We start from the raw sequence: 23,164 nt of genomic DNA, 5'->3' as shown, positions 1-23,164 counted from the left end.
TTAGTTAGAGAACGTGTTATGATTTGGAAAGTGATCAAACATAGAAAACAATCTAAAGTAAGAAATTCTATTGTTGGTGGGTTTGTTAAGTATTAATGAGGATATTAAAATCTTGTAACATTTAAAACATACTACAGACATCAAATTAGCAAATGTACCTAATAAGGCAACACTGGGTTTAGGATATCTATGAATTGTCATAATAACCATTTTTTGGGTTACAGAAACAGTAGAGGATGAATATCAAAGATGATCATCAATCTATTTAAAGACTTCATGACCCCCAAGCAAAAAAATCAAAATATACACCTACAGAGTGATTTAAAAATATGAAAATTGATTCTCCTAGTTTAAACTCCCTAGTTTTAATCCCTTAGAACATATGAAGGAGAAAGAAGAAAGCTGCCCAAGAGTATATGAATTTGGATGTGACAATTACAGTAACAGCACAATTGAATAACATTTACTGAACTACTGCGCAAAATTTTGGTCATTGTAGGCACTAGCAAATCAACTGACAAGATCCCTTTTTTAGTTTCAAATCAAAATGCTTTCAAAAGGCCTAAAACATATTTAAAACTTTAAATAAAAGGGAACTTAAAGACTTCTTAAAGACAACTCTTCAAGAATGTAATACATTATTGTTTATAATGTTTATCATTATAAAATGCCTTTACAGTAAGTGCTAGTGTATTCTAGTATTCGATATAAATTGGAATTTGATTACTGTTATGTGCATGTTCAATGAGTTTGTATTTGTTTTAAAGAGCATGATGGATCTTGTAATGTATTACAGATTTAAATTATCTGTTTGTATAATCAATCATTTTCCTAATTCTCTGTAGCATCATTGTACTTTACTTTTAAACTTATCACTAATATAGAAGACATCATTTATTGGCACACCATGATATGCATGCAAAGATTCATGATTTGAACAGACTTACAAGTAAAATCAGAAATTGAGGGATATGTTATTCTGGAGATAAAGGGACATCACCTTATACTGACAATATATTAAAACATATGTATGTAAAAACTCAAGCAACCCATCTTACTTAGCATATAAAATATAATCATTTTTTAACAACTTGGGAAAACCCTGAGTTCCAGAGATGATAAAAAGGTCAAATAAATATTTTTTCTTTGTCCGGTAGGTATCCATTCTTAACAATAATGAAACTTTTTTTTTTAAATTTACAGATCCATCCATTCAAAACGAGCACGGTAAAAACGTAAGCGCATTAAAACGTGCTGGACATTGTGCAACATACCGCCTCATACCGCAACATATCACATGTTTTTTTAAATAGGATAATAGTACCTTGTAAAACCACCAGGTGGAGCTAATAAATGTCTTATGTACAGCATTTGAGCTGTCGCCAGAAAACGCCTGGCTTCGAATCCTGGTCACTGCTGAGGGACAATTTTTTTTCCAATTAAGAATTTAAATTGTATGCTGTTTAGACTCTTAATAACTTTAAACTGTGTATTACAGCATGTTAAACATTAAACTTGAAAAAGTCGGTATATTTTATAAAAGCAAGATTGGACAAAAGTACCTTCCAACTTCATCATAAATAATTTTATTATGCATAAATATTTTATGCATCAGTCTTTAACTTGGTAACTTACAGTGGGTTCTGGTTTTAACGTGCTTGTTCTAACATTATTAAGCTTATATTCTGTACTTCATAAAAAGTGATAACGTTTTATCCTTTTCTAAGAATACATAGTAAGAACACCACTTTCTGTTATTGTAAAAAGATAAATGTTGTAGTGATTTAACATCACTTGATAGTTATATGAATATGGAATCGTGTAACTAAGCAGCTAAAGTATCACAAGTGGATGTTTTGGAAACATTTGGACATTCGTTTCTTTTTAAAAAATACTTCTATTGTCCTTATAGTGGTAATGAGCACTGTAATGTAGCGACCTGCACCCAGGCGGTTCAAAGCGCGATCGGAGCATTACTTTCGGTTTGTTTCTCACATAGCCAAATGCAAAAAAATAGTCCACTATTATAGTTTATTGTGAACATGACACGTCTCTTTCAGGTTTACATCCGAATTGAGAAAATCTATATTTTGTCGTAATCCAAATGTCAGCAGCCAGTAAGGAGCCAACAATTTAACTTGGAATTAAAAAAAAATTAAACTCTACTATATAGTACACCGCCTGGGAATGAACCCAGTCGTCAGCGTCACTCAACAAGGAACCAGCTGGCTGAGCTAAAGGAGATCTCAGCTTGGGCGCCTGATTTGCTCTGGGAGGTTATTTCTGGCAAAATTGGCTCCGGTGTGTGTGTATATGGATGAATTATTATACGTGATGATTTTGTGTTTAAGGATTTCTTCACGGAACTCTTAAAGTTAAACAAGGGAGGGGGGAATGGTTATTTTTTTACAATTGCCAGTAATCGGAGAGCAGCCTATCAACACAATGGACAAACGATTTTCTTTTAATTTTTAAAAACTAAATAAAAAATAAGATACAATGACATGTCCCTGCCTAACATCGCATTACTTTAAAAGCTATAAAAACTAGTTTGTTGATTTTTCTTCCCTATGAAATACTGGTGTGTATTTTTTATTTAAACTGCCAATACCAGCCATATACAGCTTACATAATATGTTTATATTCCTAAATTAATATAATTTACGACGTTCAGAGATGCTATGCTCCTGTTAATTTTGTGCTCAGCTACCAAAATGTCCCTTTAGTTGTAAAACTCCATATTAATATTCAATAATAAGGGGATTTAAACATGCAAAGTAAAGAGATTAAATTAAGCAATCGTTTCACTAACAACCAATGCACTACCAGTGCCACCTGTCGGGCTTTTTGGCCAGCCAATCACGTACTGCAGTATAACGTGCTAATCTACAGACAATTTTGCACAGTACGGGGTTTTACCGCGCATTTTGAATGGTTGCATCTGTACAAGTATGTGCTTGGAGAAATACATTAATTGAAGCAAGCTTCTAAAATAAAATGACCTAGATTTCTGTATGCAAATACAAGAGAAGGAGCAAATATTAGTTATTAATGCTGTGCAAATGAACCAGACAAAGTTTGACGTGAGAAAAAGTGTTGTACAGTAGAACACTCTAGTTGCAGAACCTGTGTTATTTTAGGTAAGCAAATGACTTGTGACATGTTCACCCCCTTAAATAATATGGGAATATATTTTAGTAAACCACAAATAACATTAACTACATGTATAAAGTCAAAGAAAATACTTGATTGAGATTTAGAATCATTAAGATGGTTTAAAAGTGGTCTCTTGTTTACTCAGGGTCTTTCTGTCCAAAAGTCAATTTATGTGCTAAACATTTTGCTACTCTGTGCTCATAAGACGTGTATTATTCAGTAAATTCTGTTTCTAGTGTTCAGTGATATCAGCAGAATATAAAGTGTGAAAGAGCTTAACTCAAACCAAAGCTAAAACTGTGTTTAGTCCTTGGATGTTTTTTTCCATGGTTTTCAATCTGCATGCATGTAAAACTCTGCTGATAAAACTGTGTTTATCATAATTTAGTGAAATAGTTTACAAAATATGTATTCATCATATTATTTTAAATCTACTAACCTCTTCTATAAACCAGTGTTTAAAATGTTTTCTAAACTGTTTTAAGCTCTCCAAGTTTAATAGATTTCCATTTATATGTCTGCATAAACAAAACAGCTGAAAGGTTAAAGATTAAAGCAACATGTAAAAATGTTATGTTTATAACAAGGTGTGTCTATATACTGTATGTATTATTAGGGTGCTCATCCTCGAGCAAATTCTATAATCTGCCACTGAACAGTTACAACAAGGAAAAATTACATTTCTAGAGTACTACCCTTCCTTTGTTTGCTTTATTCTATTATAGTATTCTTGTTGGTTAACAGGCCTTGCTGCCTGTCTGGTGCAGGAATATTACGATATCCATTTTACAGTTTTTCATTTGCCGGATGAATCACCAAGAAAGGTGACCCTCGTGTCATTGTGATTGAAATCTGGATCAGCGGTGCGGGCTGGCTTAGGCCATGCATGATATGGCAAGGCTTAAATCTGACTTGACACAGGACAGATGGGTTCCAAAGCTCTAATCCTAGAGAGGAGGCTGGCTGGTACAAGGTACAGAATTCAGATATGAAGCAGCTGTTAGAATACTCCTCTGCTTCAGTGCTAGACCACCATACCCAACCCTCTGTGCTACAATTATGGGCAATTATCTGAAGAGTATCCCTGAAACAGATTTCAAATTAGATTTAAAAGGGGTTTTACATAGCCAAGTTTAAGAATATAGGTATTTTGTTATCTTACTGTCTAACAGTGCAGTACTGTATATAACTATACCTTCGAGGGCATGTGTTTGTAGTATCCATTCTTTATACAGAAAGGCAACAAATATGAAAATAATTTCAAGTAAATCACTGTGAATAAGCCAAGTCTATCACTTTTATTGTGCTGAGCTCACTTTTACAAAGATTAGAAAATAAATCTGCTTGTGTTTATACATACATGTATAATTAAATTTAGAAAGAACAGCATCTGAGACATAATTTGAATGGCAAGTCTTACAGAAAGCCTGATGTGAACTTCAAATGTCATTAAAAACTCATTATACATGTTTTAGGATTATTTGAAACGATCCAAATGAGTCACAGAAAAAGAAATAAAGTTACTTTCATTATGTATTTACACTTTAGATTTAAAACAAAGATTACCTGATGATCCACAAGGGAGGCAGACCAACATACATACAGTATAAATGCTGTATATGAGCTGCTCTGCACATGTATTAACAACAGAATAATAAATAAAGGGATATTTCTTAATAAATGACTGCAGATATAATTCATTCAGAAGTGTAGGAATTCAGAAAGAACAATCTGATACCCAAATTAAGAGGATTAAAAACAGAATCACCATGTAACCAGAAATACTGAAAATATAAGAACCACAATGATTAAAATGCAAGACTTGCTAAAGGCTAGCTAGTGTATGATAACATAATTTTCCTTAAACACCTGCTAGTTAAAGAGGATGGTTCTTTTTCCCTCTTGTCTAGTTTGAACTATTCCAGCTGCATTTCCTATGCTGTGATCTACCTACTGGAATAAGTTTTGTCTCTATCCCCCTAACTCTCCAGAGGCTAGTGACCTTCATCCCTTTTCAGCATGCAGTACTGTTGCTAAAACGGCAAAAATGAAAACTGCATGCCAATGCAATAACTGGGAATAATTAATTTAAAGGTCACCTCAATTAATATTTCACACAGACTTAATCCACAGGTCACGATGTTTACATGTTTTTTTTAATTTGTTTTTATTAATGTGAGATTCTAAACTTAGTGCTCAATGGTGAAAAGTGCAAATTGTGTTGTAATCTGCACTGAACTAAAGCACCAGGGGAGTTATATCCTTAACATACTGCGTAATATATCAAGAACAAATTATAAAAATGAACACTATTAATAATCTTTTCAAACTTTACTTAACAGTTTACATTTAACCTTTTAGGTAAAAAAGCCTATTTTAATACATTGTTATTCAGATATAGAATCATTATAAATAGGTCCTTAGGCACAAAAGACTAACAATAAGGCGATAGAGGTTGTGGTACCCATTATCCCCAAAAGACAATTTCATTTTCAGTTACATTATCTCTAAAAAACAGAAGGCAATCCTCTCTTGATTTTAACTGCAGGATACTGTGCTATAATAAGTGACTTTAGCATCTCAGCCTTTCATTCAATACCAAACCTTATTTTTTCTCTGCCAGAATTTCTCTGTTAAATTAGCATCTTCTTCCTGAGAAAAAAAAACAATCTTACGAACCAGAATTTCAATGACAGGCATGTCCGTATCATATTTCAAAGGCTTCTCAGAGTGATATTCTCATAAAATAAACATACATTGATTTCAGTTTTTCTTTGAAGTAAATATGATTCATATCAAGCTATTATGCACAGCTGACCCTATCCTTTTTTAAATAAGAATATTTTTCACACTTGCAAGTCCCTTTTTTGAATGACATTAAGATAAAGGCTCAACTAGCAGAATTACAGTTACAAGGTTATAAATTACGCCTAGACAAATGAAACATATTGTCTATGTAATGAAACAACACTTTCGACTGTACTGTATATAACCTTTTCAAAGCCAAAACAAATAGATTTTTTTGTAAATACTAGGATGGTAAAAATCAGAAATATGTACAATATTTAATATTATTTTGGAAAAAAGTAAGTCTCATAAGCTCTAACTATCCCATAATAAAGAAACTGAATGTAATTTCATATTGTTTTAATACTAAAAGTGTTTATCTTATTATGTGATGGAAATTTTTAGAGATACTGTTTAAAGAGAAGAAAAAAAGAATGAATGCTTGATATAAATATTTACTTTATGGAATTTAAACATATTTCCAAACACATTTGAGAAATTTTTGACTTAAAAAGTCCTCTATCCTCATCAATCCTAATAAGCTTGAAACTGACTGAGCTTTCTTATTACAAATACATTCTGTTCTTTGCCTAATGTATACTCTGCATGTTCTGATTTTCAGTTTGCCTATTTTTTAAGAATAACTGATCAGACCAGAAAATTCAAACATAATTCCACCATTTAAATCAGAAACAGTGATAACTGACAGTTGCTATACATTCTATTAGCTCAGTTCATTGCAAGGTCATTTATTGGTAATCTTTAGCTTGGATGATGCATTAGTCTAGCCATGATAATGTAAAAAGATTCACTCTATAAAGGAATTTAGCAATAACATGCTTATTAGGACAGACTTATTTCAGGTCAACATTGGAAAGCTGTCACCTATGTAGTTTGTGTAGATCTATGCAATTGGTATTGCATTGTACTTATTATCTTTCTCAAAAGATAAGATAAGATTTTTATTGTCCCCTAAGGGAATTTTTTTATGGACACCCAGCACTCCTGTACATTTAAATAGAATGCAAAAAAAGAAGAGAAGAAAAGAAAAACATTGCACATCATTCTGTTGCACATGTACAGTATCACACAGAACAACATGTAACATTTATAACATTTATTTTATAAAATAAATAGAGCATGGCTTTTCTACCACACAATTTCACTCATATACATCACTTAAAGCATCAACAGTACTAGTGCAGAGTATTGGAAAATTAAAAATCCTAAACATGTAGTGCAATTGCATACTTCTTCAAATGGGAGTAATAATTGGATGGACTCATGCTACTTGTAACGAGAAAAATCTTACACACTTACATGTAAGAGAAATTTTTAAATGACTTCAACGGTGACAGGGGCTTTGAATTGCCCCATATTTTAATCAGTTATGAACCTTCATGCTTTTAATCTTTGACACATAGTGTAATTGCCAAACATGGTCACACAAATGTTCTATCGACAGAAAGCAGGACTGAAAATAAGATTAATATAAGGAAAGATGACAATAAAATCACTGAGAAATAAAAAGGAGAATAAAGAGGACTAAGAAGCATTTTTTAATTGTTCTCTAAATGTGCAAAGATGTGAAGCTTTGTCTTAACATTCATTCAATTATGTCTCTAACTTTATGATGATGAAAACAATCCTTTCTATTACTGGAAACCAAGATGAATGAATGTAAATGAGTCTGTCCTGTATTTGTAAAATTTTTACTGGATTCATAGTTCCCAGCCAGCTTACATTTTACAAAACATATCATCTTGTTCAAAAATGATTAATTTAATCATTATATTGAATTTATAGTAGTAAAGACACATCTGTAATCACAGTTGGCATTTTAGTTTATTCCATTAAAAAAATGGATGGGAATTTAAAGAAATGAAACTGTAATTAGTATGTGCTGTAATGGAAGTGACCCATTAAAAACAATAAACTGCACTTATTTCAATGCCTGACTCTAGTTCAAAGTGAAAGCCTTAGAACAAGACAGTCCAGAAATTAGTACAATATTATTGAAGAAAGCACATGTCAGACATCATTCGACTTTTTTGAGGCTTGACTGTTAAATGTTGAATACCTTTTATTTGTTCTTTAGAGGGCACTTTCTACAGACTGAAGCAGCTTTATTAAACATCACACTACAGTCATTATCACACTTATAATATGGCTGAAGTAGTTCAAATAGATAACTTTGGGTGTGATGCTTGAAGAAGGCTCCACAGCTGAAACGTTGTTTCTTTTCTTCTCTTTTCTGCATGGAATAAACCTTAACTTGTTCGTTTGCACACTTATAATATGGTAAGGAACTCACAGAATTTCAATTAGTTGATCTCAGCATCCACACATCCTATGTTATTTAGCACAACCCTTTAAAAGAATAATACATTTAATTTTTAATCTAATGCTATCCATGAATTCCATGTCCATCGAGTTATAGCTGCAGTAATAAAACATATGCCGATAGGTTGACTATTTTTTCCCATTTTCTAATATTTCTATGGTCCTACCTGTCTCCCTGGAGTTGACAAACTATACCTGACTACAGATGCAATTTCATCTGGAGTCATAACAGAAGGAATTGCAAAATGTTGCTTATTTTCTAAAATGGATAAATTTATGGTCATGGATTCATAAGCCGTTAAATGAAATAAAACTGCCCATGTACGCCCAAGCATAGTCACTTCTGTTTACTCATTTAAATTTATTTTCTCAGGGCAGTGCCTTCAGAAGCAATTTCTCATAAGAGCTTGCAGGAAAGAAGACAGCCGCATTAAAATAACGGCACATAAAACAACACATGCTGCTAGGAATACTGGCAGAGATGGAATCAAAATCAGGTTTAATCCCTGCAAGATGCCTGAGGTAACAAGCCTAGCTGAGACCACCTGGTATTAGTGCATGTCTGTGTGCATTTGTGTAATAGCTGTGATAAGACAAATCCAGCCACCAAACCTACCTGCATTTGAATGCAATGATAGCACTTTAAACAGGCGTCAACTAAATGACTCTTACTTGATATCTGAGGCAACATCTGCTCCTAAATCAATTTGGGATAACAGCATATAAGCCCATTTAAAATTCAATAAGCCGCCCCTGTGTTTCAGTCTGCCCTGAAATTTTAATTTGTCTGTTGAATACTGCATCTCACTGTCCTTTTGGTTTGCTGTAATACCTCATGAAGGTGGAATGTGTGCAAAAAAACAATATTGATCTTTTAAGGATACAACCACCCAAATTATATACATTAATTTTCCAAATGAATGCTATATTGTTGTTGTAAATAGTCCATCTGGGGCTTAAAATGTGATAAGGAACAATGTCAGTTGACTCTTATACATACATATACTGTATATAACAATGTTTAAGCACTAGAGACCTTTACAATTTCTACATATGGGTGTTACAGTGCGCTGTATACTACAGAAAATATGCAGTCAAAATACAAAGCTTGGTTCTCTCATACAGAGCGGCTGTTAGATAATGGCCAGCAGAGAAGATTTAATGAACCGAGTGATGGGTCTGAGTTCAAACAATTAAAGGCATTGTTTAAAGATTTTTTTTTAAAAAAAAAAGGATTGTGAAAGTGCAATGCAATGCAATTCGAATATCTTTAAGGTCCTTCGACACACTTCATAAATAACAATGAGAAGTGGCGGATCAATTCTATTTCATCACTCCTTGAGTTTTAATTTACAGCGCTTTAACTGGCTGCAGATGTTCTGTGGCTGTCTGTTAATAGTCCAGGCCAGGGAGACTCCATCTCAGAGATAGTGAACTAATCCTAATCCTCAGAGAGATTCCTGGGAAAAGGAGGTCTTAATTAGTCAAATAAGACTGCTCAATGAGGTTATTGATACGAACAATAAACTGAGTACCAAGCAAAATGAAAACAAAGGAGTGAAAAAGGAAGAGGTGTGAACAAGCAGGTCATTATCCATTATAGTTTTTATCTATCAAAATCCACACCTGCTTTAATATTTAGGTTTAATATTAGATGATTAAGTAATAAAGGGGTTGCTTCCTTAATCACAAACTTCACTTTGTGAAAAAAGTCAGCTCATCACTATGTAAAGTCACAACACTGAGGGAATTACCAGTAATTAAAGACTTGTTTGTTGCAACCTTTAGTAGGACAAGTATATTGGAAATGAATAAATAAGGATGTGGTCCTTGACAGAAATCATTTGCTCTTGAAAATAGTCCCAACTGTTATGATAATTCTCAGTGTAACAGACTAATGATATAAATATATATCTGTAAAGATATCACAACTTAATAATGTAATTCATTTTTAAAACATATTGCATTTTAATATTTGGAGTCTTAGAAAAAGAAAACCTTTACTTCAACAATTTAACACAATCTGACTACATTTTATTTCATTGTGAAGCATTGTACTTTATGCACAAAAGACAGTACGCTACATCACAGTTTAATAAAACTATTAATAGTAGTGGATAAAGGTAATAGAGAATCCAGCTCTTAGGGGAGAATTTATATTTCACATTTATAAAAAACAAGACTTCATTATCCCCCACAATGCTTGCTTTACAACCCTAGTCTTCAAATCTTTTTGTTTTGATATTTAAAAACATGTCTAAGGTATAGTGTGTATATACTGTATATGTTTAAAAAAAGCAGTTTGACTGCTCTTTTCAGTCAAGGCTATTATTATCATGCAGCAGAATAACACAGCAGTCTGTTCCATCATGCAGTGGTATTGCTCCTTTAAAAGCTGTACAGGTCTGCTCTGAGCAAGCCTCAGCCTCACCTATCTCCCGAGTCATACAGTGCCCCCTAAGCCCCTGAACTGGAAGCACGCTGTGAAGCCAAGGTGAATGGCATTGACTTCCCTTGCTGTTATCACTGCTTGCTCATTATTAATGGTGTATCTGGAGACAGCTTGGTAAATGTGAAAGTGGAATTATTTATACCATATTTGCATATCTGCCAAGGCTCAGGCTGAAGAAAATTGTATTAGGGAGATTAATTCTGTAGCTTCTGTACACGTAACACAGGCCTTGCCAATTTACAGTGCCCATTACTTGTCGTCTTAAGTAAAATTGTAATGGAAAAAGGAATATGTATTACAGATACACTAGAAATGCACTGAAAAAGTCATTTCTACACCTGAAATGCACTATTGATGTGCCTCCACAACGTTTCCCCTGATCTGATACACCCACAGAGTGAGTAATAGAATTTCTGTGATCTCTAGAGTTTTGTGCTAGAACCCCCCTCCCACACACATGGAAAAAAATCCCATAGGAATCTGATGAAAAATTACAATTTTACTGACATGGGTTTTCCAGCAAGGAGCTTTTTGATTGCTAAATTACCACTCTTGTGGTAACGGACACAACCATATCTACTGTATGTAAGATGTACTACTTTTAATTTTAATTCTTGTAAGATGTACTGATTTATACATTGCCACTTAAACATTGCTAAACAATAACTAATGTTTTGTAACAATATCTTTTCTAAAACAAATAATAAATAGATATAATCAAAGGGCATTAATAAAGTCTTAAGTAGTTAGATATGACTTTAGCATTTGAGCCCTAAAAGGATACCAAGGTGAGTCCAAAATCAAGGGTCAAGAAGCTATAAGTGAAAAACTAAATATAAACATGACAGCACAAAATGTATGTATTGATAGTTATCAAGTTACACAGGAGTTACCTTCCTGAACCTGCTACGTGACCCAAATTTTAAGGATGTTTAATTTTCATATTTTTGCAATACTTAATACATAAAGCATTTCTGTATATATTGAGCCGCACATTGTAAATCCTTGTGTTAATGATACAATTCGGATTTGATGTGTGTTCATAATTGTTCATAAAATTATAATATTATCTATTAGATAAAATACTTCACATAAAAAGCTTCAATTGTTGCATTTTATAGGTGACTGTTACAGCGTGTTTGGTTCGACTTGGGATCTGTTACTGTTGAACAGGAATAACGATGTGTTTTTCTGATCTCTGTCTGTTGTCCATTAGTTGTACAGAAGACTCAGTTCAAGTAAAGAAAAGTTAATTACTGTATATTAAGTGAGTTAGTCATTATTATAGAAATATCACAGTTTGAAACACTGTATGTAATGACCCCATGACCAATCTAAGCATTACAAACATGACTTCATGCATTCATACTATTGTACATTATACTGTATATTAAAAATTTTAACTAAAGAAAAAAATATAGACACAATCAAAATATATGTAATGTTTTATAACACATAACTCAATTGATGAGAGGCATGTGTCTTTGTTTTTGATCTTCTGTCCACAAAATTAAAAGGCTTTTCCTTTACTTCAATTGCATTTCCTCTCTGTTTGGTTATAAAAGTTGATTTCATGGGGGCAGTTCTATTAGAATCTTCTAGTATTTGTTGTCTTTCGCAATGATGTTCACCGTAGATAACACCAGTACGAGTTCACATACAATTTTTGATAATGAATCACCTTTCTCATACCTATTGTATATACACATTTTATTTCTAGTGTAATCGTTTCGAGCTGCTTCTTCACTGCACCAGTATCACTTTTCACATCAGATTTGCTAGCCATGGTTAGAGTAAGTTCAGAGCAAAAAATAAAATATGGGCTTCAATGTATACACCACAGTACAGGTTTCTTTGAGTTCGGAATGCTACATACAGTAAACAAATATATACACATCTGAATTTTTATTTTAAAGGGGTTGCTATGTAAGCATGAGTATACATAAGTTGCATACTACATGACTCGGTGACCACCAGTATTTTGTAATAAATTACATTTGAAGTTTGAGCATATAAAGAGAACTAACCACTTTTCACATACATGTGAACAAATTACATCAAAACTTCCCTAAACCTGGAAGAACGTTTGAAATATTGATAAGAATGAGGCACATACAGTAGTCCAAGATACACATTTTTTTACTTCCCACTTCCACTTTGATTACTGTTTCAGCATATGTTGCAGGTATATAGAATATTTTACTAAAACACTGTGATTTGGTAGGATCCTGTGAGAAATATAATTATGAGGATAGGTGAACAACCTAAAGACAATTAGATGGCAAAAGTTGATGAGTGGAAACCTTCAGAAGCTTTTCTTATGTTCATTCTCTCTAGTTTAATAAACTGCATAAGAGGAACTTTTTCTGAAAAGTATCTTCTTTGAGTTGAAAGTAAAAGTGAAATAAATCAATTATCTATCATTTTCTACCCTCTATCTGGCTTTACAAATAATGAAGGTATACAGGTAGACAATAAATAGATTAAGATAAATAAATGTTATGTGTTAGTTCTTCTAATAACATAAGTTAACAAGTTAATCAAGTAAAACCCAGTATACAATAATACATTCTGTGATTAATTTTCATTGAGTTTCAACTCAAGTAACTAGTCTGAGTGGAAAGTACTCTATAAGTTATTCATATTCAGCATTTTGGACAGCATAGCTAGGGTGCTTTGTGTTATTTTTAAAGGGATGCTGAACGCTATCATAAAACTTTAAATGCTAACAACTCAAATGTTAAATGTTCTTATCACAACTTAGTTTTGCTATAAGAATTCATAGTTGTTTTATTTCACTCTGCTGTATGATAAATACTAATAAAAACAAAAATATTGGAAGTGTAAAAAATACATATTTCAGTTTTTCCGTCAATATTTTGAATAATTTAGTGTGCAGGTGACAGGGGAGGTCTCCAGGTGAAAGGTGGCAAAGCCTCACATAATGCCCTCAGGTCTTTATGCCATAGGTTGACCTTACGGAATATATTGCTGTGTGTACAGTGCTCTAAGAATGATGCCACTCGTATCCCTTGCCATGGGAAAACTAAATGTGCCTTCACCAAACCTCCAAAGCTTTCATTCTTGAATAATCAAAATTTGTACTCTAAAATAAAATAAGGGAAACAAATGTCACTGGATGTTACTTCTAATAAGAACATGGAGCAATTAGTGTTACTACTAAAATTTATGTGATGTACAGTATACTGTGTTCCAACTACATTCCATTTTGTACTTATTTTCATTTTAGCAAGCTTTTATACTTTAATCTGCCTGTAAGTTTTGTTTCTAAGGAGGGTGAGAAGGGGAAAATTGCCACACTTCTGTTGTTCATTCAGACGCACTTGAAGCTAATTCTGGAATTTAATGACATTAAAATCTGTTTTCTTCCATTCCCTCTGTGGGGGGGACTTGGTCTTCTGTATTAAACATAACCAGGTTAGTTACTAACAGCAGCTTCCAAACACGGCCTCTGTGATACGAAACACACATCTAACTTTTACGTTTAAATTTAAGTTTAAAGATGTTCGTTTTGCACTATATTAACATGCCAAAATATAAGAGATAGTATTAACTATTACAAAACAGCCTTATCCTATAATACACATAAGCACTCTTATGGGACATATATTAGGATATGCAGCACAAAAAACTCAAGCTAAGTTTCCACACAGCCAATTGTTATATATTGCAATTTGTGTATATTTTGTAATATTTTGAATCTTTTTTAACTAACATTGGATTATGACAGCCAAATCCAACAAACAATAATAAATTGTACAGTATGTTAAAAATGAAGAGCATTCAGGTTTATTCTGTGCTGTGAGAGAATGTAGTCACCAGAATATAGGAGTGAATATTAAGTAGCTCTTGCCTTTTCACAAAGCTGAAGGGAATTAAACCATCTAAAGCAGCTTCTAATTTTTCCTTTTTTAGGTGTAATCAGAAGTCTTTGCAGATGATCCCCTGTTGTGAAATGGAAAGAGCAAATTTATATTCATTTTCATAACATTTTAGATACATAACAAAAAATGAAGGTCTGTATTTGTTAATTTTTCATTAATGCAAGGTGAAACGTATCCATATTTGATAGTGCTAAAACTTAAATTTTAATTCCAGTGTTTATTTTGGACAATTGGCTGAAGTTTACTTTATCTCGATAGTACCTGAAGATTTAATTCATGATATTCATTAATTTAATATATGTAAAATCTTTTTATTATTGAACAAATGTAACTGGGAGACACAAATACACAATAATATTAAATATATAATACTTTAAATGCCAAAGGAAGAAATTTTTGTTGCACAAACAATAAACAATGGTTTACTCTAAATTGTTGTGGGGCAATTTTAAATTCCAGTTCAGTCACAAAGTAAAATAGAAATGTAGCTGGAAGAACCGTAACACTAAACATAATAAAATATACACTTTTTTCCAGTACCAGAAAGGTACACTTTGGTTAAAGGCTTAACATCATCATAATATGAAGAAGAAGAGTATAAAAACAAAGACTGATTTTGTGATTCAACTTGAATGAACAGAATACCTGCAAAATAATTCTTTAAAATAAGTTCTATAGTGATCTTAAAAGCTCTATATTTTACTTTGTGCATTAAGAGTGATATCATGTCAAAACATGAACAACTTCAGTAGTCTGCAAAGTAGCTTCAAATAATTAAAAATATAAAAGATCCACTAAATTCAGAAGAACTAGAGGCTTGAGGCTCATTCTAAATAATATAGTAATCAGAATAGCAGCAATTCAAACATTGGACCCCATTATCCAGGAGTAGCAGCAGTAGATTTAAACAGTCCACGTCTTTAATGTATTCTAATGTGATAATGGACATTAACACTGGTTGCTTTTTAACACAGGCTAAAACAGTACAAATAGTTTTCCTAGATTAAATGAGTTGTTAAATGTTTCAAATGTAGCATTGGGAGTTGAAAATTGAATTTTGTTCTGTCCAAGAGATTGCCTATTATTTTTATTTTTCATAAAATATTGTTTCCTCCATTACTGTTTCTAAGGCTGATAGATGCAGTATGAATCATCTAAAATGTCCACATTCTATTAATCGCTCTCCTTTTCACCATGAACAGAACATTTTATTGTTTTACCTTTCAAATGATTATTTTACATGCAGCAGTCTGCAATTCGATGTGATTTAATTTCCCTGATACAAATCATGTTTGTTTCTTTTCTTCTTAAGTTGCCCTTTAACACACTGAATACATTTTCAACAGTAATTGGCATCTGCAAAGACTGAAACAGAAGCAAAGTTTGTAGTGAACGATGTCAATGTTACGTTGTAATTTTCAAGTGTTTCCCAATCCTCTGTTGGAAACATTTAACCAAATCTAGAAATCCACGTTTGTACAGTGGTGCAAAGCATAAAAATTGCTAGTGACCTTATATATTCCTGTACTAGTACAATGTTCCTCTTTCCTGTTCAGACAGCATTAAAGAATAGAGGTTCTAAGTCTGGCATGCATGTTTTTCAGAGGAGACATGCATAGCTTAGATGTACAGTACTAGAAACCATTTAATGATTCCAAATTTAGGTAAAATACAAAACTAATTGCTGGCAAGTGAAAAAAATAAAATAAAAATGGGTTATTAGAAATTAGAACCAGAAAAATATGTTTTTGATTTCTTAAATAGCAGTAGGTACTGTAATTTTGAAGTATAATTAGTGCAAAGCACATGCTTTACAGATATTTCCTTAAAAATAAATTTAAGCCTCCAAAAAGAGCATTGATAATGAATCTTTAATTAATAGGCATGAATGAATGTTTTGTGAAGACTACACTGGGGCTTTAGTTTAATCTTTTTTAAAGTTCAGGTAATCTCATGAGCTCTATTTTATGAATAAAATCAAGTTAATAAAGAATGCTATGCTGAGCTTTGTTTAAAGAGACATAACAGCTATATACCCAGGATTCTGCTGTCATTTCTTCCTCTTGTAAAGCTGTACAGCTGCTATCCCATTATAAGCATTCTGAATAGTTTTATTTTTTAAGTTAAAAAATCTTCATTTCAGGAGATTAAATAATAAAAACACTACCTGACCTCTGTGTTTCCTTCAGTGAAATCTATTTTAAAATACTCTAAAACAAGTGCTCATACAGTATAAAGGCTCTTGTTTGTTTTTTGATTGTCTGCACACAAAACAGATTTAACAGAAAAATCCAATAAATAACCAGCTACTCATTTTAACTAAAAGTATGCTGACAGCCTCTAATCAGCAACAGCAACCACATTAACAATTGCAGAATAGTGAAAGCTAAACAAAAGGAGGGACTCAGAGTATCCCTTTGTGGGATATCAATAAAATACTTCCTGGAACCTAATTCATGGGTCTTCAACGCTGCTGTGATATACTTGTCAATCATCACTGCTTGCAATGAGGTGTGCTGCCTTTCAGCTCAGCACAGAAGGAGCATTCAAGTTGCAATCTGTCATCCTTCAGGGAGCTGTAGTCAGGAATACAGTTATCAGAAACAGAAGGCCATGGGGTGATTACTCAGCATAACCAAAACTTGCCAACCCTTGAACTCTGACCACAGCAAAACCACAACTCAATTCAGAAAACATTTTCTCTGCCACAACCAGTATATTATAGTCAAAGGTCTTAAATCATAAAAGGTCTTAAAGTTTAGTCATCTTTATTTTCTGTAGGTTTCACATCAGAAAATGGGTATTTTCCAAGACCGCATTGGTTAGCAGAAATGGGGACACTAAAATCATTGAATGGATGGCACAATACTAAATCTTTTATCATAAATCATGAGCTTAGGAGCAGAAGCATATGCTGAAACATATGCACTGAAATTCAACTCTCCAATGGACATTGAACTTCATAGATAAAATAAGTAGGGGTATGGTAGGGGTACGTAGGGCTAAGTAGGGGTACCCTGCGCTCTGACCCCAAGCTTCTCTCCCTATCTGTGTCTCATGGAGAGCAAGCTGGGGTATGCAAAAAGATGAATTCCTAATACAAGAAATTGTATAGGGCTAATAAAGTGATGTTATGTTATGATGTTAGTAGTACAACCAAACAGATCAAGATTTTTACAGTATTACAACAAAAGAACAGGAAAGGATGAAATAGTCTCATGGATAACAATGGTGACGTTTTTAATGACAAATGAAAAATGGCTGATGTATTAAATATTTCATTCAGCAATATGCTTAAGGAAGAATAACAAAGTTCTCTATTAAACTATATTAGCATTGAAGAAACAGAAGTGTAATAGATACCAGAAGCACTTCAAATAAAAAATTTCATGTAGCGAAATGTTAAGTTTTAGATGCAGTTAGCAAAAGTATGAACTATCACTCTAAGATGAGAAACAATGAGTTTGAATACACTGCTTAGGAAAATAATATATATATATATGTATATTGGCACAATTTACATCTAGAAGATGTGAGGAGGAAATCAAAAGACAAACATTATGTTAGAATTTACAGTATAGTTGGAGGCACTTAATGTGAATCAAGGGATGTTATGTTAAATTTGTACAATGCATGTAGTAAGATCTCTTTTGGAAGATATTGGCCAGAGAAGAACTATAGTACCAGACATATTCCCAGGATGAATAAAGGAATGTACACTGACAGTCTAGAACAAAGAAGACCACTAAGGGATCCAACTCAAGTATTCAACACTCTACAGGGCATTAAAACAGTCAATGCACTGGACATCTTTATAACAAACTTTGAAACATGAACCACAATGTTCAAGTGGACACTAACGAGAAGTGCATTTTGAAATGAGAAAAATAGGTAGTTTTTTGCACAGAAATTTATGTGAAGCCGGAACAAGCTACCTGGCAATTTTCTCAAAGCTAGTACCCTGGCTTCTTTTAAGAATCGACTGGATGAGATTCTCAAATCACTTAGCTCCTAGCAACCAAATGAGCTAAATGGACCAAATAGCCTTCTCTTGTATTTAAACATTTTAATGTTATTATGTAGAAGAATATAACTGGTACCATCATCATTTACTTAAGTGATTCTCACTCATTTCATTCTTTCCGTTTCCAGAGTGTTTGGATTCAAACCCCCAAATCCTTGCTTTAAAAAGAAAATCATTATTCACACAAAAAAACACAAAAATATGTATGCACCAATTACTATTTTTACACATCTTTGAACTTTATGTAGGCAAAACACATTTTTTTAATGTTCCAGAAAATCCATATTACAGTTCTGATTTCCAGATCAAACCACGTGACTCTCGTGCTATTCTGTGACCTGATAGATAAAACCATTAATATACTGAGTTCAAAGTAATCTGATGTTATTTTTTGGTTATTCGTACTGATCAGAACTGTAAGTACCAATCAGAACTGGTCAAGGGAGTTCTGAGCGCTAGAGCAATTCATTCTCTGCCAATTTGAAAAAAAAAACTGTGAAAACAAAATGGTTATTGAGAAGATGGGCATGGGAAGTGTTGGCTTAACCACTGAGTTGAGGGTCAGCCTGGTTGTAGGATGAGAAAGTTAATCCCTCCATACAGAGTGAGGAGTAAACAAAGGGGTACTGTAGTTGCAAATTGGAGATGGGGTAAAGGAAGGATGCATAAAGATGAATGCTAGGAAGAGAGAGGAGATTACTGTGGTATTTATAGCTTTCCTGGAAATGGAAATCTTGGAGAATTCTAATTCAGAGTAGCAGAGATGAGGGAGACTTGGCTCCTTACATCCCTCCCTCACTTTCATTAAAAACTCCATTTAGCATTAAAGTGATTAAGATGAAGATATTGAATGAATGCTTTAAACAACTGGCTAACTACGAATAGCATAGTTTTATCAATGAGCTACACAGGAGACTTTCAAACCTTTGAGTTGACAGCACCGGTAACAGCAAAAACTATTTACAGCTAATATTCCAAAAGATACAGTATGTACAGTATTACAAATTTGGAAATACAGATACAGCATATGTGGGTACTGCAAAGAAGTTTGTTTAGAAATGGAGCTCAGTTGAGAGAAAAACAATATTCCAACACTCGACCATCATCAGCTCATTAGGGTATTATTAATACAAGATTTCAAGTTTTTCTTACCTGCATTTTGTGTTTCAACAAAATCACCCACATCCAATGCAGGAGCTATTTGGTTCTTATCATATTCATTTTCAAACATTATGTGGTGGAGTATTGTCTATATCTCATACAACACAGGAATTAGACTTTCTCTAAATATTAAGAACAACAAAAAATAGAACGACTTCCACCGGAGGAAGATAAAGTCTTAACAACAATCACATTCAAAAGAAAGCATATATACAGCTTTGCATTGTATAAAGCAAACATTCCATAAATCTTAATTCTTTTTATCTCTTTCCACCGATGGTCCTGTGCTGCTCAGAATAGCTCGGTTGGTAATTCAATTGATTGCAAAGGGAAAAAAGCTACTGAGCATAGGAAGACTATAGATCCGTTGAAACTCTTGGCAAGCTGAAAGGGTGCTCTTCTCACACACACTTGAGCTTGGAGTCTCCACATGCTCCAGAATTTAAAAATAGATACTGCAGAAAAAAAGACGTGCAAATAACTGTACATGAAAAACAGGACTGCTTTACAATTTGGCTGAAAATGATTTTCTCTCTTGACAGATTGCCATTCTTATTTAAGCACCTAAGCAAAACTAATGGGGGGAAATAATAGTTATTCTCTAAGCCCTTACCTCTGGAGCCTGGCAATGCATTTCAATTAAAGATTAATACGGTAAGCTGTTCTATTTTTCTCAAACATGGTGTGACAATATATAACCGATTTGGAATTGGAGTGACATAATCCGTAATAGCTAAATCAATAAATAATTCTAATGTAACCATTTTTGAGAATAAGACCTACATCTTGGTGGACATCTTTTGTTATAGGCTGGAACACACAGCAGTGAACACAATGTTCCACACTTAAATGTAAACACATTTTCTAAAATTGCTCTTATACAACAGGAATTCTCTTTCCTTAGGCCTAGGTCACTCATCAGTTGCTGAACAGCTTTCTTTCAAGGTTAGGTAAAGAAATATCTTTGTAGAATTTCCACTTACAAGCCAACCTCTAGTATATAAGAATTAGCTGAAATTTGCCAGCAGAACTGCATTGACTAAGAAGAAAAAGCACTCCACGTGGAGACATACATAATCCAGCCAACAGATAAACATAAAACATACAAACCCATTGCTATTTCTGCTTCTAATGAACAAACAATTTAGGACTTAGTAGTTCATGTACATAAGATGTCACAATGTCATACTGCTGTTCCTTAGATTCAAAGGAACCTATTATGGGCAAGCCAAGTGCCATGCTGGATAAAACGATTTTAGAGGTGCAAATCTAATGTAGTAAATACATAACAAATACAATCGTTAAGGGTGAATTTCTCTTGTATTTTGCCCTCATGTATTACAGTTTATAAAAGTTATGCACATTAATCTGCAGCCACCAGAAAGCAATGTTATCAAATGGTAGTGTATAGTATTAAAAAATACATTTGCATTCTTTAATTGTATGTATTCCTTCTGTTAATGATTAACAACAAAATTTTACAGACAATAAAATGGTTCTCTAAACAGAAGTAGGAATGTCAGCTTTTTTTTTTGTAAAGGACCAAATCAGGATCATAAAACTGAACTACAAGAAGGTCTCAGCGTGTATTGGTCACATCAACACTGCAAAAATTACAAGGTCATCTTCACTTTAACTCATTATACTGTATGTTTATCCATGTTTGATGAACTCTAACATATTAAAATTAAGAATTCATGTTTTTATATAAGTGGATAGGTAACTGCTGGCCATAATAAATACTATGTCTTTGTACCTGTAAAATATTGTCAATCTGAGTGCACTTCTAGTAACTGCTCACCTTGGGCATTTGTTAGTAAGCCTCAGTGCTTTTGAATTTGCATGAAATACCAAAGTACTATACAGAAAAGAAATGTAATTGTAAAGCAATGAATAATTATTATGACAACGGTATCACAGTCTACCTTGAAAGCCTGCGACTTTTGATTAATGGTCAAAAATAGGCGTGGCTCACTGTCTGCATTACAAAGGAAGCTTTTATAGTGGATTTGTTGTTTGTCGAGAATGTAACTTGAATACAATCTCATAGGGCCCTATGGAAACATCTAAGACTTCATGAAAAATGTGACACCGATGCACTTCTTTCACTGGAATGTACCCATAAAAAATAATATCCCTCTATTTATTACAATGGACTGGGTAGTTACAATTTGACATTCTGCTGTGTTCCATTGTATGATGGAATGTTATCCAGATACAGGAGATATACCTAATTGCATGCACTACTTTCTTCAAAATAATCTTCAGACTTTAAGAAAAATACAATATGCAATCTAGGGTAGGGAGAGACATATATATGTCTCAACTAAAAAACAATCCACCAAAATATAGTTTTTTTAATAATAGCGGTACTGTTGTTAGATAAATGCATTTACAGTATATCTCTGCTGTTCTAGCTACACCCAGCAGAGTATTTTTAGGTTAAGAAAAGGGGCTCAATTAATTTTGTGGAATGGAAAAGGGAATATCATTTTTAGATAAATACAAATTTAAAGACATAATAACACAGTAAAAACAATGAGAGTTTAAATTAGACATTGGAAAAAATAGGTCTAACCTAACATTTTCAATTACAGATGTAATGAGGAGCTTTGAATTCTGATTGGAACAGGCAGGAAAAAAGAAACAACAATGCACTGTATAATGTGGTATTTCTCTATACACATTTTTCATATTATATTTTTACAAAAATGAACATCCAATCATTAATTCTACTTAATAAATCTACACAATCAGTATCAGAATTTAAAACTATAGGCTTCAGCTAATAAATAATCACCTACCCATCTAGACTACATGAACTAGAAAAAAACAAGATATAAACATTTGTTGAAATACTATAACTACAGTATATTACTTAATATAATGAAGAGTGGGTTTTTTCTAAAGGATTAATAAATATCAGTATATTAGCTCAAGGCTACAATTAAGGCTACAATAAGAATGGCCATTGTAGCTGCTGGAAAAACAGGTCGGAGGTGTTCAATGATAATTGAACAGATGTTGAATATACATCTGTTGTCACACACTTTATTTCAGTATACGGCTTACACATGAGCAGTTAAAAGGCAAAAAAAAACTTCCAGGGATGTACTAATTTCTTATCTTATTTTTGCTGCAATGTCAAACTCTTCTTGCAAAATCCCCACCAATCCTCCAAAGAGGATTTTTTCCCCATTTTTATGTCTCCTTTCTTAGACGTTTATCATTTCTTGGTAGTGGCAGGTCTTTTGGGAAAACTGAAAGGATATAAAAATAGACTGGGAATACGATATAATGGTAATTATTGTTGGACTGATGGCATACTGTAAAAAG

The 23,164-nt window shown here is 33.1% G+C and overlaps 1 protein-coding gene across 3 annotated transcripts in view; it reads right to left on the bottom strand.

Annotated features, from left to right (window-relative positions):
* lingo1a (leucine rich repeat and Ig domain containing 1a) overlaps positions 1-23,164 on the bottom strand; it is a 139,391-nt gene that overhangs the window by 13,500 nt on the left and 102,727 nt on the right. The window lies entirely within an intron of this gene.

Source organism: Atractosteus spatula, chromosome 7, assembly GCF_055471065.1.
Source record: "Atractosteus spatula isolate fAtrSpa1 chromosome 7, fAtrSpa1.hap1, whole genome shotgun sequence".
NCBI lineage: Eukaryota > Metazoa > Chordata > Actinopteri > Semionotiformes > Lepisosteidae > Atractosteus > Atractosteus spatula.
The sequence above is the reverse complement of the archived record's forward strand: the minus strand, read 5'-3'. Positions and strand labels throughout refer to the sequence as shown.